General features: G+C 33.6%; 1 protein-coding gene across 8 annotated transcripts in view; it reads right to left on the reverse strand.

Moving 5' to 3' along the window:
• Positions 1-18,851, reverse strand: part of LOC125048860 (protein alan shepard) — a 161,095-nt gene that overhangs the window by 105,943 nt on the left and 36,301 nt on the right. For 2 of the 8 annotated variants that reach the window (XM_047647803.1, XM_047647802.1), the window contains exon 1: positions 9,369-9,586. The exons of the other annotated variants lie outside the window; for them this stretch is intronic. The gene's annotated coding sequence lies outside the window, so the exon portion shown is untranslated. Of the gene's footprint in view, positions 1-9,368; positions 9,587-18,851 lie in introns of those variants that run through there. 8 annotated transcript variants of the gene reach the window in all.

Below are 18,851 nucleotides of genomic sequence, written 5' to 3' on the forward strand. Positions count from 1 at the left end.
TCAATTATAAAAGTTGTTTTGAAGGTTCTCTTAGTAATAAGTATTACGTGTGCAATAAATAGATAAATAATGTGACTTTCTTGTGTTTACTTTATGTAGGAGTGGCTTGTGACAAACTTGTTTGCAATAAATTGCAAATGCTATGATGCGATACTGCAGATTACGTTAGATATAAATTACTAATTAAGACAGACATTTCTCAATGTAAATCCTCTTTGTCGCAATATAACAAGAAAAGCTATATTTTAGTTATTATATAAGAAACAAACAATATACAAAACCTATTTTAGGATATTTTCTGTGCTTATGAAAGAAGCCGACAGGTTTGATAAATAACTTTGCAAAACACGGTGACATTTCTTGTAGTACAATCACAAAGACTGTCTAGAATTGCGGATTCAACGTTTGCTTTCATAGACTATAAATAAACTACAGATTATAAAGGGAATATTACTACAGATTACTAAGTACGTGTTCAACAGATTAATACAATAAGACAAAATATATGGTGAATCACTGCGTAAGGCCTTGAACATTATTTTCTAAATTATTCTGAATTAGTTTGTTAAACTCGTATTTTATTAATTTGTGTGATTATAATTATAACAGCTATTACTCACATATACAGTCAAAACCGGTTATAACGACATTGAAGGGACCGTATAGTTGCCGACGTTATATCCGATAGTCGTTATAAGCAATGTCATATACACAAGTACAGTACATATGTATGTACATAGTTATATTATCGTAGTTATCGATCTAGAATAGGTAGGTATGGATTATAATATGGTATGTTAATATTATAATATGTAAACGAGTCAAAAAAGAAACAAAAATATTTATTACGAAATAATTAGGTACAAAGGTCATTTTGGTCTGTTTTTTTTAGCCCAGTCTCAAATATTTTTTGCATTTTACGTTTCATACTCCTCAAGGTATGAGTATCACCAGTATCAAACTGTTGGTTAAAGGCAACAAATTTTTGCAAAATCGTTACAGCGTTAAGACTTAAGAGCCTCGGAAATCGTTGTTGGCTGAAACTGTTCGTTGGGAGAAAGTGCGTAGGTAATAATATGCCTAAATATTCATTCAATGCTTATAAATAAGATTTAAAATCGTTTGTATTGTTTTGTTTTGCTGAGACAAGAAGCGGTTGGTCGTTATAGCCGAAAATTTCGTCGTTGTAAGCGATATGTCGCTGTATCCGATGTTGTTATAAGCGGTTTGTTTACTGAATAGTTTAATAGGGATTCGGACGGGACCATACAATCTGGTTGTAATAACCGATAGGTCGTTGTAAACGATGTCGTTATAAACGGTATTGACTGTATTCACATGTATGTTTTCAGTGTTTATATAACAGTATTCTTATCATGATATTCGTAAGATATCCTGCTGCTGATATCCACTTATTTAAAAATATTAACTAAACGGAAATCTCGATTTTCGATGTCCCATTTACTATCTAAACCGGTCCAAAGTTCTAAAATCCAGGAAAACAAATACGATACTAATGTTTGGTGATAATTATGTAATAAATATGTTTGTCACGCGACGAGCGTGTGCAGATAACTGATAACATACTGGAAGGCGCCTGGTTTGAGTGTTAGATAAAAACAAATTTGAATTTAGAATGATATTAAAACATTACACTTTTCTTTTTACGATTTCAATAACGAAAATACTTCCTTAGTATTTTGTATTTTAAAAGTGAAACACTTTTAAAATAAACAAGTAACTTATAAGTAATTATTGATTTTTTTAATACTTCCTTATTATAACGGATGAAGCTATCATTCTTACAGAAAATCAGTGTTCATAGGGTCTAGTTTTGGTTAAAGTGATTGTGATTTGTATTATTTTTTATATGTATGCATAAAAAAATCATTCATATTTTTACGTATTTTTCACCTAATTCCCAAATTGCTAAAACATATTTGAGGTACCTGCCTACATGTTCGATTCTTGATGAAACATTACAATTTGCCTCCCTAAGAATTAAACATAGTGTATTAAATATCATGCCTATCTGTAACCGAATTGCATATAACTTAGAGATAAAGCCGACTTTCGAGTGCATAAAATTGAGTTATAATAACATTATAGATAAAGCGTGAATTATAAAAGGTAGAACCGTACAAATATGATAATTATAATTATCAACGCAACACTCATGTCAACGCTCTCGCGACACGATGTTGAAATAAATGCAATTTTGTAATCCCTCACCGCCATTAAACGTAAGTGCCACTTGGAGTTACACGTTTTAACCGCATTATATTTATTTAGAAGTTTATTAAATATTTTTTGCTTATATCTGGGTAGATACCACTAAGCGGACAATTACTAATTAATTAACAATTCACTCGCTAACAAAAGCCTCCTTTATCCTAATTCTATATAGCACTAGATATAGAAAACAGCTTTCGTGTAGGCTTTAAGCACAATCAAAATATATATTTTCATATACACTTTATAACGTCATTCGTTATAACGAAAATCTCAATATATTTTAACGAGTTAAATTTATTTGGTTTAACCCAACACCCATGCATTAATTCTTCCCTCCCTATAAAGAAGCCTCTCTATAACGAATAAAATGCTTTGAAATTCGTTATCAAGAGTTTACACTGTATGTAACAGTCTACATAAATGTAAATAAAAAAGATGTTTTAACTGCATTTTTATAGTGTTTTTAGTCAAAATTAAGGGTGATGAAGGTATGAGAAGAACAAGAGACTTTCTGACACGTTTTTAATGGCCAGTTTTGTATATTACACGATGCTTGTAAGGAACTGCAACATGCTCCATGTGACGTATTGAATAAACTGGGTACTGATTTCCATAATGGTTCTTTATTTTCTATCAGTTTCTCGTAGATGGATATCATCGTGAGGTGACGCGGTCAGACTTAAAAATCGAAATGGGTCAGACTAGGTGCTAATCTACTTGAAGTCAATAAAACACAAATGTGTATATGTTACGGGACATACATATATTTGAAAATAAATATTTTTTTTTATAATTCCATAAACTCAAGCCTAGTAACACACTTCCCTTTCGTGAAGTTATTTTATCGTGATATGCAACAAATAATGATTGCCAATAATAAACTTTATTATAAGCGTGACGTGACGCTATAATACCTTTGTATAAATATTTTATATGTATTTGGCCCCGTGGCTCAGTAAACACAAATAACAAATTACTCTTGTCTTCCGCGGTTTTGTCCGCGTTACTTTTGTCTTAGCGTTCTCTTATCAATCTATAGCGTTCCTCGATAAACGGTGTATGCAACACCAATATTTTTGTCGGGTTTAAAAACTTATTTCAAGTTCAAAGTTTATTATAAAACAGTTACAAATGTTTTTATAAGAGAAAACGTCGTACCCATAGGGAGATGCATTGCCACGTTCAATTTATGGATACGGAAATTCAATAGAGTTCTATTGTATTTCCGTACCCTGTATCCGTCAACCGAAGATTAGATTGTATCACACAAGCAAACAGTGTGGGCCCTATAAGCACTAGGTATTATAATGTAAATAAAACAATTATCGAACGTGACGCATGACTTCAAAGTCATCGTAGTTCAGAGAAAACAAGTGTATGTTTCACTAACATTAATAATATAAATATCCTTATGAATCATCTATCAAATACTAGGAGTAGGATCCATAGTCCAGGCTTAGGGTTAACTTTGACATCAGTTGGTCAAATCCATTGGATTTGGCGTATTTACTATAAGTGGGCAGTCTTTCTAGTTTATATAACGAACCAGGTATGATTCGTAAATTAATGAGTCCAAGAAGATCGAAATACGAAAATATTAATAAAAAAATTCAGGTTGATTTAAATATTATAAAATTGTACGTCATTCTATTCTCAGGCAAAAATAGTATGACAACTATAAAAAAATGTTTCCCTGCTTAAAACCAAAATATTCTCTTACACGTGTTAACCGCTATTCAAATAACTGAATATGATGGGCATCTATCACGAACAATCTGCGAAGGTCGGGCAGAGGCGTCCATATAAATGAGGCTCTTTAATTATACTTGGCAGACGGGAAGCCTAACAAGTGAGTAAAGACTGAATTACGTCACAGATTGGCCAGATACTATGTGCCGATAGAATTGATCTATTTACTTTTGTTCAAAGAATAAATATAGTACGCATTAAGTATGTTTTTTGTACTGTAGCTTACATTGGTAGTAATGAAAATCTTAATAATAAAAAGGGGATAGTTACTACTGCTTTAGACGGTGTATTTAATTTTAAAAGGTCTGCCGAAGGTATAGCTATATATAGCATAGCTTTTAGTTGTGCCTTGCTCGATCATGCCGTTCTTTAAAAATAAGAGTCATTCATCTTGTTACCCGTTTTACCCAAAAATCTTACCTAATTAATCTAAATATTTAGAAATATTATAAGTCTCCGCATTGCACGTGTGTGTGCCTTGCTAGGTAAACCCGCAGTAGAGTATATAGCACATACCCGGCTTTATAAAAAAACATTCCTTCCATCTCTGCAATCGTATGAGCCGTGAACTGTAATGGCATCTTAAACTCTTCCAGGTGTAATAAATAATGGACATAATTAAAGTAATGTTGTATCAGTCTTAATAGTGCGTAATACAAAATATATTCTTATTAACTTTCCAAAAATATATATTATAATAACTTTAGTTTCAGTTCCTTGAAGTACTTGTGATATGGCAATGCGACAGAACGATCAATCTGGATGAAATGGCGACTGTGCTGGCGCCGACGCGGCCGACGCACCCGACCACAGACTATATCATTATGGCCGCAATATACACTGCGAATCTTAGAACAACTTTTATATAGTACAAACGAAATAATTTTATTATTATAGATACTCTAACGATGTGATAGTTAGCCTGTTGTAGTGTTAAGAGAGTACTTTTGATGTATTATGAAAATTAAGATTATCAGTTACTAGATTTAAATATCTATGGTTGTGTGATGTGATATGAATAAATGTTTAGGATTTATTAAATAATTTTCAAAACATCATTTCAATTTTGCAAATTGTCGTGGTAATGCCGTCCATTCACAACTTTTTATAAAAATATTTCAAACAATGGTAAATGTAATAAAAACGCTTAGTCAACCACGTGACACGCTGTTTTCATCATATGACGTTGCTACTTAATAATTGACGTCTTCTGGCGTCTGTCTGACGTAGCCTTAAGTCTAGGGTTCGGCACAGTTCAAGGCTAGACATTGTATTTGATTCCTGTAATATTCAATTTGGATTCTGACAATAACGGAATATCATATCATTATAGCTGAATTATATTTTTTTTCCATTTGTCATCGTAAAAGAATAGGAATCCTAAGAATTTCGTGGAAGATCTATTTATTCCTAGAAATTATTCGACATCGATTTGTATCTATTACATATATATTTTAGACATATTTACGGTTAAAGCTTTTAGTTTAAGTACATGTTAAATTAATTATAAAACTTATTTTTAAAAAAACTAGTCATTATATTTGGATTTATTAAAGATCAAAATTTATTCTACACAAAACTTTATAAAATTTTAAAATTGTAATTATTGGGTAAAAAATAATGGCACAAACGATATATTAAATTTCAAAAATAGAACATGTAACCAATTCCACGAAACGTTGCCATATTGTAACAAGGTTATCTACATAAGTAGAGCATCCTGATCGAATCTGTGACAGTGGTGTTGTGGTAGGTCAGCACTCGCGTATGGGCTGCATTCCGCGCCGGACGCTACTAAAATAAACCATAGTGTGAACGAACGACGAAGCGGTAGGGTTGCCAGTGAAAAGGCTACTTGCCAGCCCTTATATTATAAGCCTCCATCCTCAGCCGCAGGTTTAATACGATGTTACAGCGGGGTTTGGTTTCACTCTGTTCTTATTTCAGTGTCTTTATTTCTGTACCTTAATTCATGGATTCTTATTTCCACCAAATAGAATGTATGTGCCTAGTTTTTACTATAAAAAATAATGATTTTATGTTCTTTTAATTGCATATAAACTATAAAGTAGACAACATTACTTAATGTAACGATAAGAGGAGACTTGCAAACGCAAAATTTTTTTTGTTTCTCTTATATTTCGCTGAATTAACTTGAAGTCATAGATTTATACAGAGAGTTCTTGCCACATACTTCCGAGTTTACGTCTAATGAATGTTAAAATTAAGACTACGTTTAAAACTCTTCATAAAAATACAGAATTAATTACAATAAGTATATACCTTATACTACAAGAACAGTATAAGCAGCGCCTTATGCAACCCATTTGTAAATACGTGCCGGACCGCATCGCTATTTACTTATCGTAACCGCACGATAACGGAACAATGAGACTACCAGATACCTTGCGCAGACGCTTATCAAAGTCAATAGTCTTTTGTATATTATCAAGTGTCCTAATACCGGACGCTTTCATATAAAAAAAATCCTACTTTTTTGCGATTGTCACTTATATATATTACTAAACTCTTTTACAGTAAGGGTCTGTTTCACTATGTACGGATAAGTTCTACATTAGTTCCAAATTAGCTATTTATTACTTATTGGTAGGATAAACACTATTGTTGCGTTTCACGACTGTCAGATAGCGCTATTCGTCACATAAATCATAAGCTATGAGTCCGATGAATGTCAAATAGCACAATTTATCTTACAAATAATTTATGTGTTGCATAGCTATTTGGTACTTTATCCATACATTGTGAAACAGACCCTAAGTATTATATATTGTTCTAAAGTACGACTCTTTACGTCAATTGTTATTTACACTGCGATGACGACTGTATTTTATCCTAAAAGAACAACTCAGCTTTAATTACATTAAATTGATTTACGGTGCAACGCTTGACAAACCTTGAAAAGAATTAGTCAATGACATTGACATTAGCTAAAAGATCTGTTGTAAGTGTCATAATAGAATAAGGGCTATAATGCCGTGGAGTCTGGAAGTCCCATAATCCTCTGGTAAGCGCAGTCAGACATTAGGTGGACACGTTTTACTGCGTTATTGTTCTAGGTAACGTGGTGATTAGTAACAAAGGATTAGAAAGGAATAAGTTTTGTACCTGCCTATTCAAATATAGTTTCTAAGAACTAAACAACCTTCTGACTAAACTTAATGTAACCGAACGAACGAAGAGTTATAGTGCGTTAAAACCACCAACATACTTTTAATATCGATTATATGATAGTTTGAATGGATCTGTTAGAAATAAATTTTTCAATAACCTATTCATTAGAATAAACTAACTTTCTCAAGGTAAGACTACGATAAATGTTTAGCTTTAATACAACTAATTTTTTTTATATATAATAGGGGTGCAAACGAGCTTGCGGGACGACCAAAAAGGGCAGTCTTCGCAGCCCATAGACACCCATTTTTAGTGGGTGCGTTGCCGGCCTTTGAGGGAGAATCAGTTATTAAATACTAAGAGAAAAAGATTTTTTAAATTACAACCAACTTGTCCAACTCACTCGCTTTAATGTCAATCTCCTCTCCGACTAAAAGAAAAGACTTGATTTTGGTTGGCCAACAACAGTTTTCTTCATATAACCATTCTATACCGCCAGAAAATGCGCAATCCCTTCAGCATTATAGAGTATTCATAAAAGTATACGTCGAACTGTTAAGCCTTTTTCGGGTTATATATTTTAAACCAAAAGCGTCGGCTAAACCCGTAAAAACGTGATAAAATGGTATTTTAGCAATTATTATTATCAGTGAAAATAATAGCTCATTATCATAATGTTAATATAATTTGAATATAACATTTAACCTTTAACCCGTCAATGTGTTTACGTTTACATAATTTAATGTTGACAGTGTTTTGTTATTTAGATAATGCGTATACGTCAGTTAAATTTGTTTTGGGTTCGAAGTAAACGTTCTAAGAACTAAGTCTTGCACTTTTTCTTTCTGACATATTTTATATCAATCTTAATTTATGAAGAAGTACCAGGACTTACGGAGTGTGAGGAGGTATTTTTTTCTGAACACATTTTAAATAGCAAGGCTTAGGTTTTAGTTTCAACCTAAGTTGATACATTGATAACTAGGAATGAAGAGACGGTAAATAAAATCTATATTTTTATAATTTTCTTTTAGATGACTTTTAAATTAGAAAGGCTACACCCCTTTTGTGCCTTCGATCCGAAACATGTGTTGTGCATATTTAAACACAGGAACTTCCGCGCTAATGTATTTTTGTTAACGCCTTGTTTTTAATTCATCTGTTGTAAAATATAATCTTGGTGATTTATAAAAACGATGTTAATCGGGACGCATGGATTCCCAAAAAAAAAGTCATATAAAATCCGCTTTTATATAACTTTGCTATTGCATAATGTAAATGTTTAACAATTCGGCTATACTTACATAATACGATAAGAATCAGTTATCAAGAGTATTATCTGTAGTTTCAACAAGCAAGTGCAAAGTGCCTCATAACTAATTCGTTTTCTAAAATGGTACTGTCAACTTCCCATATTATTATGCGTGAGTGTACCGGAAAAAGGTAACTGGAAGTTTCCGGTTCTATAAATTATGGTCTAAATAGGCATAGACTATTAATAGTCTGCATGTCTTTACGATTCTAATTTGTTGATTTTACGACCTCTTCTTCTGTTGAAAGCTGGTAATGATTTTAATTATTTTATTACTGTTATCTTGATGTGTTTTAGGGCTTTAGTGACTTTTATAGTAGGTATGGCAACGAACATTTATCAGTTCTGAGTTACGACCTTCGCAAGCGCATGTTGATAAGAGATAATGAACTGCTAGGTATTTTAATACCAGAGCACCTAATGCAGTCAGTTTAAGTTTCAAGTTGTTTCTATGCTATTTTTCAAATCATTTTTTAAAATTGGCGATATTTTTTTTATAATAATTGCAATATAGTTTATTGAACAAACTGTTTCCGCTAAAAGTGATGTACAGTTCAGTTCTAAGTTAAAATCTTGTAAGCAATGTTACTCAACATAGATATAGATAACATAAAGATATCTTTTCTAGCAATCCGTTTCCCGTAGCTGATACCGGCGAAATCAGCTGACGCCGACCGAGCGTAGTTTAAACTTTCAGTACTCGATTCCATGTCTGAATATATTCAACACTGAAACGGCTTACCGAACGATGTTTTGATAATCCGTCCAATAATGACAGATTGTACACAATACGACGTATTACGCGTAAGCCGACACTGTTTATCAACAGGTACCTTCAACGTTCGGCAAACCAAATTCTTCGAATCCCTGGTATCGTAATTTGCCAATTACATTTGAGCGGCTTAAAATAGACAATTAGGTATGCATCGATCGCACTCACCGTGCGTTACTCGACGGCGTGATCAGCTGAGACCACTGATGCACTTAGCACTGTGGTTTCCGGTTCTAACGCTGGACAGCTTCCAGCTGATGCACTCGCGCCGTCTGCCGAATCACACACACACAGACTACACGTCAGAGGACAGCAAATTGCATCGCGTGTCTCGCGTACTAGCAGCGAGAGTGTCGGCCGGCGACTGAGCCTCGGAGCGCGCGGGGGTGAGGCGCCGCCGTCCCGCGCCGCCCACTTCCTCAGATGAATGACAATAATGGAAGACGTTCAACTCGCCCGCAAACCGAATAATATGAATCATTGCATTAGGGTGCAGCCCCGCCCGAACTTGCATGATTGTGAGCTTATCCTCATGCTTCTGAAAACCTTGATGCATCTGTTGTACCCACATTCTGAATAGCTAATAAAGGAAGATATTCCCTTTAGAACAAACCTTGCTATCTGCAGTTTTATTCACAGTAAATCTGAATAAAACCTGGTTTATATAGCTTTTGGTTGTAGAAACTGATTTTTTAAAAATAAATATGTGCATAAATCATTTGTTATTTCGAGGAGGAAATCATTTTATTAAAAATAGTCATTTTCGACCAAGTATACTGATTCAAGAACAGGACTAAGATATTGAATGTAAAAAATATGGAATATTCGCATGGATACAGGAATTTATTTTATTTATCGCTCTACATTTGCGTAGGCGCAGCAGACAAAAATAAACAGAATACAAGTTACTCTGCAAGTTGGTTTCATGACAGACATACAATGCACGCAGAACGCCTACATGGGCTATTTTCACTTTTTTCATCAAGGACACCCAGGGCTTGTAGTAGTAGGAAAACATTTGTCCAATTATCAAAATATTTGTAGCGCTTTTGGGATGAGTGATCTCTCAAAATATTGTATGTTTAAGAATATTTTATTAAACAAAAGAATAACAAACCTAAAAGAATAAAAGGTGTTGTTGGCACATATCTGTTCTATTTCTTTCTTTTATTTCTCTCGAACATCCTGACAAAGCTCTATTTGCACCTTTAAATCGCGATTTAATTATTGGACGTAGCGAATATGACCACGAATAAGAAATACGTCACCTGATGCGGAAATAAAGTCTTTTTATCTGTATAAAATCTATAAAAATCTCTTAACTTCTGAACTGAATACTCGTATATCAAGTAAGTGCCTTTCATTTTCAAGACAATTATAAATTTTCCGTGCAACGAACTCGCATTGTCCCGAGAGAAAACCACTAATTTACCTTGAGTGGACACAATTGGAAACACGAGAGGGCGTTGTATTAGATTAGCTTAGATAAGATTAGTGGCTGCAGATATTGCAGTATATCTTCTATAAAGCTGTTTTTCACGCCTCAGATGCGTACGCTAACGTCATTAATCTCTTCTCTTCATCTCTTTTGGCCTAGCAGTTTGGTCCAAGCCTCAATTTGCATTCTTTGACCATTTTTATCTCATAGACTAGTGGGTGATCAGTTTTCTATCTTACGCATGTATTCGATTTTTTAATGTGAGACATGCCGGTTTCTTCACGCTGTTTTACTTTACCGTGCTAGTGTTAGATCATCTAACTCTAACTTAGATGCGCACGTAGACATAAAGTAAGTCCTATCCAAAAAGCTTGGCCGGAAATAGAACCTACGACCTCAACGATGACAGTCGCACGCTGAAGCCACTTTTTTTTTTTTTACTTGGGGAAATGCATTGCGCGGCCGCGGTGCGACTGCTTAGTGCGGGAGGGTTATGTGGGACTCGCGAATGTGCATACCCACTAAAACCCCAAGACGCCAGCAACAATCGCCTTAGGCGGGATGCGGTAACAGCAGAGCCTTATCCGCTTAACCACGCTGAAGCCACTGGGCCAACTCTAAAAATCTTATTAGCATTTACGATCGGTTTATAGTATTTCTATATAACCCTCGCGGATTAAGATAAATAAGAAATGGATAAACAAATTTTCTCTTCCAAAGATTTACCGCTATATTCATATATATATTATATAATATATTATAACAAAACTTACCTACGATTTTAGATATGCAGTGGAGATGTGGGGTCTCTCTACATTATCTACCGCATTTACCATTGAGTTCGGATTAATAGCCGCAGCCTTCATCATCGGTCGTCGAGGCAGAATACGAAATTCTACCCATATCATCGTCGACGGCCGTCGTTTCAGAACTGAGCGTTTTTTAAGGTTTTATTTTGGGAAACCAGCTGCCCATTGAAGTATTTCCGAACCAATTCGACTTAGGGTCCTTCAAGATAATATCTAGCGTATCAATTCTTAAAAGGCCAGCAACGCACTTGCAAGCCTTCTGGCATAGTGGGTATCATTTAACATCAGATAATATAAAATAAAAATATAAAATAGTATTCTAGAAGTCTCTTACTAAAACTATAAATAGTCCGAAGAAATACGACATCTCTGTATCTTTAGTAGCTTTTTCGCGAAAACCTTATCTAAATCCACACGTTAATGCACACTAACAATCTTAGTAAGAAGTAGGTTCTTGTTCTAATTTCAGATAGTTGACCAAGAATTTCATCTACTATGAAAATACAGGAAAATTATATAATTTCTGATTTTGATCAAATCTGCTTGATTTTTGTTAATTAATTTGACGGCTCATTGGTCTAGTGGTTAGTACCCCTGAGACAAATATCCTGTTCGGTTCGATCCGGTTCGATCCCCGGCTGAGACAAATATCGATGTGATGAGCATTTGGTGTTGTGTTTAAATATGTATTTATATGTCTATCTATCTATAATATGTATGTATATCCGTTGCCTAGTACCCATAGCACAAGCTTCACCAGCATAGCATGGCACTAGGTCAATTAGTGTTATTTGTCCAATCATTAAAAAAAATCTTTTACTATACAGTGTTTTTGAAATATCATTTAACTTGTACACTGAGTATTGATAGTCGCAATCCACCGCAAATCTCCGCAAAACCAAAAACATTGTTTTTGACTTAGGCAACAAATATTTACTATAATTAAAGTCCAAGCTAGGATAAAAAGTGCAATTGCTTTAAATTGCATTATAGTTAGGTAAACAGTATTATAGTATGACACTAAATTCAATCGCCTGCTTCGAGGCAATAGTCGTGCGTAGTAGCGTTATCAACCAGACTGCACTTTAGCCCTTCATAAATATTTACAAAGGCGGGACTCGGGTTATATGCGATTAAAATTATAAACTGCTATAAAATCATAATTGTAATTTCCTTTGTGTCTTTTTTTAGGTTTAACCATTGCTTTTATGCATTTATGGTTAATAAAAATTAAAATGTGTGCGTGTACTAGGTGTACACACGTAAGAAGTGAAACTTCTTTATGACCTTATTTTTCGAAAAATGATCTACTATATGCAACTTTACAGAAATTGGTTAAATACAGTTAAATTAGATAAAGTTTAACAAAAGGCTTTTATTATCATAGACATGAATACAAATACAATTATTTCATTTTAACTTATTACTGTACTACTATGTAGTACTAAGATTATTAGAGAATTTCATTAATTGTAATAGAATTAATAGTATTACTATCATTGTTATCGTTATTATATATTTTTGTTACTAATGGCTTCGAATCTCTTCGGATCAACCGTGGTAGGGACAAGAAAAAAATTCACTTCAAAAAATTGTATCTGTAAGTAGAGTTGGATAATTTCTTGTAAATTTTTGCTATTACCAAATTAGGCTAAATTGAAATGTCTCGGTCACAAATAGTAAAATGACATACGTAACTCATTCGAACAGGTCCTTACTTCAGGGTTCGATACCGGGCGAAACAAAGATTTTTAAAGTTACAATTGAGCTTCTTTTCCGTCTATCTAGTGAAACTGATGTGCTGCATAGTTCTATATATTCGTCCTATTGAGCTACACAGTACGGGATCGAAAACAATTTGACGATGTCTTCTTGATTATTTATGAACTTTGTGATCTTTAATGTAAACCTTAGCCACCAACAAACATTACTCTAAATACAGATCAAAATTTTAGATTACATCACGCAATATGTATTTCGCAACGTCTTCGCACTCTTAGAACATATAACAGTACAATTTAATACAACAATACACGCTATGTATTTGCTATTTGGACAAATTTCCAACTGTTCCATCATAGACCAGTAAATAAAGCAGACTCCCCCAGTGTATGCGAATCGTCTAGCCAGTTAGCATTGTCGTTGTCGAATTAACGTCTCTTTGTTTACCTTTTCCCTATAGTGATTAATCGAGGCTCTGTGGTCCACGCGCATCTATGATTCACATTTCATTTGGGCGTCCTCACATAGACCCTACACATATCCTAATTCTTTTGACAACAAAGTAGTTCTTTCACCATATTATGTTATATAATGTAAATCTTTTTTTTTGTATATTACGGCTGACCTAATGTTAAGTGATACCGCCATGGACACTTAATGCCAGAGGGATCTCAAGTGCGTTGCCGGCCGTTAAAATACACAGGCAATGAAAGTATAGAGAAAGAAAGTAATTGACGAATGAAAACAAAAAACGAACGCCATGAAATGCAAAACAGTATTCGCAATTGTATTTATGTTATTACTGGTTAAAAACATTTGGAGTGATCAATATTTTAATTACATTTTATCTTCTACATGCCATATGACAGACAATGTTATAAACCGTATATGATAAAAATTGCACCAACTTTGCAAGGCCACGGTGGGCAGACTAGTTCGCAAAATGGTAATAGGTACAAAACTATCTAAACCAGTGATTCCCAAAGTGGTCTATATCGACCCCTAGGGGTCTATGACAACCTGCAAGGGGTCTACGTCAGCGAAAAAAAAATTTGGGGTTCCATGAAATGAAAATGGGGGTCCACGATAGTGGATCTCAACACATACACTGATAGTACCTATTTACTTACATCATACTATCTGATAATATCAAAACATATACATTATTTATAAAAGTACCTATGAAGTAAAAAAATATTATATATGTTTATAAAATTGTGTAAGTTGTAGGATGTTGGTGTTCGCTTTGTGGTCGCAATACATTTTGAAATTTACAGGAAATCAATACAGTCTACCTAACACGGAAAAACATGGCAAGGGGTCTACGACACCAAAAAGTTTGGGGAATTCTGATCTAAACGAAGTAGAGAAACCGGAGAAACGGGATGGAAAAAGACGCGAAACGGATATACATGGACTTGACCTTCACCTTAGATCCAGAAGATTTATTGCATTTACATTTGTAAACCTATTTTCATGTTAGATTTTGTTTATAATCTGTTAGTATACATTTCGTCCACGTAGACCAAGCTTCTATGTCAAAATTTAATACCGCAATCAAATTGATTTCCGCTATCGGCGAATTTAAACAATCGGACATTAAGTTCCCGGGGTCGGTGTGTACGGATATTTTTGTTTTATTTGTCGGATCCTTAAAGTTCATCGTGTCTAGACCGGTTAACCCACGCCTTACTCCGCACAGATTTCTGCATCTTGCTACTAGGGATGGTCAATTATGATTTTTTAATTATTCTAATTTTATGCGATGAATCAACATATATACATATACATAAATATGAATATTTCTAACCTTATTCTATTGACCATTATAAGGCAACGATCTGACCTGGTCTTTAGTTCCATCGTGTAAATTATAGTTTGGCAAATAATTAAACAAATGACATTGGGAATGCGCCATGAGACACGAAAGCGAATCAAACTTATATGAGTCGGTTTTATTTAGTAAAATTAAAGATCAATTCAGTAGTTTTTTTTTAAACTAGACAAGTCTTCATTTTATACTTGGGTAATGTTACATGCTGGCGAAAACAGATTTAAAAAACGTAAACATCGAATAAGTAATATTGATGATAATTCTATATCTGTGGGGAATCATAATTTCGATTTGGTAACACCAAATTGTTTTTTGAATTAGGTAGTACTCACTCACTTGTATACAGTAAGATGATCATGTCCCTATGTATAGGTACATGTATAGACTTTTTAATGTTTTAAAATATGATTCGACAATATTCATAATCGAGTGTAAATACGTTAATTTCCCATCACTACGCGACCCGCCATACAAGTTACTTTACCCTTTTTTCATCCTTTTGCAATACGATGTGATACTGGCCTCGCGCTAATAAAACTAGTAACATAAACCTTATAATTTTCTATCGAGGAAACCTTTAAACTACTTATGCCATATCATGTCTGATCAATTTAGTTCAATGGGTATATTTTAAATTATCTTCTTTGAAATGCGAGAGCGTGGTGCTGAATTTTATAACCATTCTTACCATTAAACTGTTTGGTCTTATAATTTTAAAGGATTTTATATCTTAGGAGTTCTAACCAGTCGTAGATGTGTAATATCTAGAACGAATTTGATTATGATTGAGCTACATTTTCGTACAAAATTCAGTTATAGAAATAATTTTAATATACTTTGGATTTAGAAACATCAGTTGAATGATAGATATGATTTGGATTTACAGATAATATCTCAATGTTTCGGGACTTCAGACTTCACTTCATATCTTATTTAAAACTGTCAAATAAAATTGTCAGTTATAAAACCACAAGAGCTTCAAAATTATCAGGTATTTCCCGATAGGTTCGTTGCAAACAAATAAAGTCGTCATGACGACTATATTTGTTTGCAGGGAACCTTGAGGGAAATACCCGATAATTTTGAAGCTCTTGTGGTATTCGGGGGATTATTTTTCCGACCCAAATGTCGGCCAATAGAATTGCACCATGAGACGAAATGTACAGTTAACAAATAAGAATTTCATAATGAATAAAACAACTACTTAATACTTTTCTTGAAGCAACGACCAGAGAAAATTTTCACAAAAAATTATCAGTATAATACCATGTAGGTTGTACCACGTGACGTCGAATGGTGCAATTCTATTGGCCGATATTTGGGTCGGAAAAATAATCCATAGTAAATGGTTACTAATACTGTACTGACTCTAGTATATTAAGGCTTCCAAGCATTTCCTATGGTTAAAAATTAAGAATATCCTTCCTTCTAAACGCTTTTTAAAACGGTTAAAAGTTGAAAATATGCTTGCTTTACAACTAAAACCGCACAGTGTTCCTAATTTCATGTTACAGCCTAAGGCACATGTAATAAGCGTTGAGAAATGAGAGATGTCACCGACATGCACGGTCTAACCCTGATGAATGATGTATGCAATGGATCCTTAATATACCAGCGCTGACATAATTCTCTACAAAACTGTATAATTGAAAAGCGTAATAAATTTCTACCATAAATTACAACAAACATTTATCTTAGTAATAATAATAATAATCCAATGACGGTAAATAGGTCTTGGCTTCAGATTGCATCCGTTTCTTTGATCATTTTTATTTCATAGAAAAGTAGTAGATCACCCTTCTGTGAGATATATTTCGTAGATTTTTGGATTTGAGACATGCCAGTTTCCTCAAGATGTTTTCTTTGCCGCCGAGAGAATATTAAATGCACACATTTACAAAAAGTCGATTGGTGCACAACCTACGACATCAGGATTGAGAGTCGAATGCTGGAGTCGTTATGCAAACACTGCTTTATCATCATATCTTAGTATTAAGTAATTTAATATTGTATATAAAATAATTTTTTTGGACCACGACACCTGTCAAGCAAAACGATATATGCAAATAATTTAAATATATTTTATAATCGTTAAATAAGTTCTGTTAAAAATTCTGACCGACGGAGAAGCGAAGTAATCATATAACTAGAATAGATTTTAATTGACTCGGTCATTCTTTAGTTTGGACACTAACACTCCTACACAATGAACCCTTATGATGCCATCTAACGACAAATAACAATTTCGATGTAGGAACACGGAAGCTTATATGAATTAATATTGAAGTCTACTATTGTAAAAGTGTGACACAATGATGTAAATGTGAAAATTAGTTTGTTTAAATTTTTAACTATAATCATTCTAATATTTAAGAGACATTAAAATCTCACCTCCGCATTGTTTAATCAAAATTTCACATGCAATACTGTTGCTATATAAACGCCGTCATGAAACATAATGTGGTTACACAAAGGCATTATATATTTATATATTTATTCTCCACCCTGCACAAAGCAAGCCATTCTTGCGGATTATACTGACTATGTATAGCTGCATACATTCATTCCTTTATGGCTGTCTAACAGTTTTACAACGATATTGATTAAAACTTTAGCGGATATAAAAGTGGACTACGGGTTGACGTATCGAGGATTTAACATCGTGGTCAGAGACTGCGTTTATGTCCGATAATGAAGTTTAATTTCAATTTACTCGCGTAGAACAATCTGATAGATATGTGACAAACTTCGTTCAATGATGGGGCGATTTCGACTACTTTAATTGGCTTTTTGATGTTAGGAACGCTAAAGAAATATCTGCTTTTGAGTTTTCACATCTTAGACATTAGACAACATTTATTACTAACGAAACACACACACACACAATAATAATAATAAAAAAAGAATGAAAATAAAACATTTTTTTAAAGAATAAGGTACATTTTATGTGTGTAGTGTGTGTGTGTTGTGGTTGTAACTGGCCCTGGCTCAGCATTATACTGAGGAGCAGACTGTTCCATCCACTATGTAGGTATGTGCACTTCAAGCACAGCATGTCGTGTGGTGGTTATGGAAAACAGGAATTAATTTTATTTGTTAAGACTATTTTTAATACTTATATTATTTTTTTTTGTATTATATACTTTCATATGTATATCAAATACTTCATAATAAAATGCCTTTTCTAGTATAAATGTTATAAAATTCAGCGTTAACATTTTGCAATACTAACGACATAAATGGAAGAAATTTAAAAGAAAAATGATCTGAATTTCCAAGTTGTACGATAACAAAACCACAAAATTGGATTTCCCGATATAATCTCGTGTTGCTGGTGACAGCGAGACGGCTTTTTGTATTTCCCCGCTAACTTAGCTAAATTATGTTTAAACTAATACAGCTATAGATAGGGCTAAAATTTAATAGTACCAGGAAAACGGGAAAGAAGTTTAATTAAATTTTTCAAAGGGATTTACTTTGTAACAGGCATTGGTCACATAAATATCGTATATATACTATACTAGATATGTGTACTGGATTCGATTCCCAGCAATTTAAGGAAGCGTAAAGCAGAGGCATATTGCCTATTTAGGTATATCGGGAGTTGTAAATTGTTCTAATTCGCTATTTCTGTTATGACATTTTAACGTCTCTGATTTTTATCATTTATCAAGGCAAGTCGTTTATCAGCTTTCTGAACATACCCAATTGATAATACTAAGCAATGGATGCGGTATTTTACCATAATAAAGCCAGACGAAAAGGATTAAATGCAATTTTTGCGTTTAACAAGAACATCAATCATAGAAACCCATTACTTCAGTAAAAATGTAACTTTTGGGAAATCG

The sequence above is a fragment of the Pieris napi genome, chromosome 4 (genome assembly GCF_905475465.1).
Source record: "Pieris napi chromosome 4, ilPieNapi1.2, whole genome shotgun sequence".
NCBI lineage: Eukaryota > Metazoa > Arthropoda > Insecta > Lepidoptera > Pieridae > Pieris > Pieris napi.